Genomic DNA, 407 nt, shown 5'->3' with positions numbered 1-407 from the left:
ATGTCTGGATCGTTTCTATTACAGGGGGACCTGAGTGATCTCTGCTTAGGGTTCCCAGTCTAGTTAATCATCTATCCACCTACTACAGGCTACAGAAAGAAAAGTGTTGATGCTTGCTGCTTCGAATTAATGGCACAAGCATCCCACGATTTTGGGGAAATTAAAGCCAAAACCTCACACCTTGCAGTTTCTTTTTTTGCTGGTTAAAAAAAAAAAAAAGGGGGTTCTTAAACACTGAAATATTTCCTCCACACTAATCCGCTGCGGTTCCTCTTTGCAAGAAGATGATTACATAATAGGAACTAAGTAGTTTAAGGTAGCCATGATCAGAAGGAGGTTTGTAAAGACAGAAAACGTTTGACTGGTAGGTTCATTCATATGTATCATTGCAGTTTGGCTTTTTTCGT

Source organism: Nanorana parkeri, unplaced genomic scaffold (assembly GCF_000935625.1).
Source record: "Nanorana parkeri isolate BGI_ZX_2015 unplaced genomic scaffold, ASM93562v1 scaffold227, whole genome shotgun sequence".
NCBI lineage: Eukaryota > Metazoa > Chordata > Amphibia > Anura > Dicroglossidae > Nanorana > Nanorana parkeri.
Note: the sequence above shows the minus strand (reverse complement) of the source record.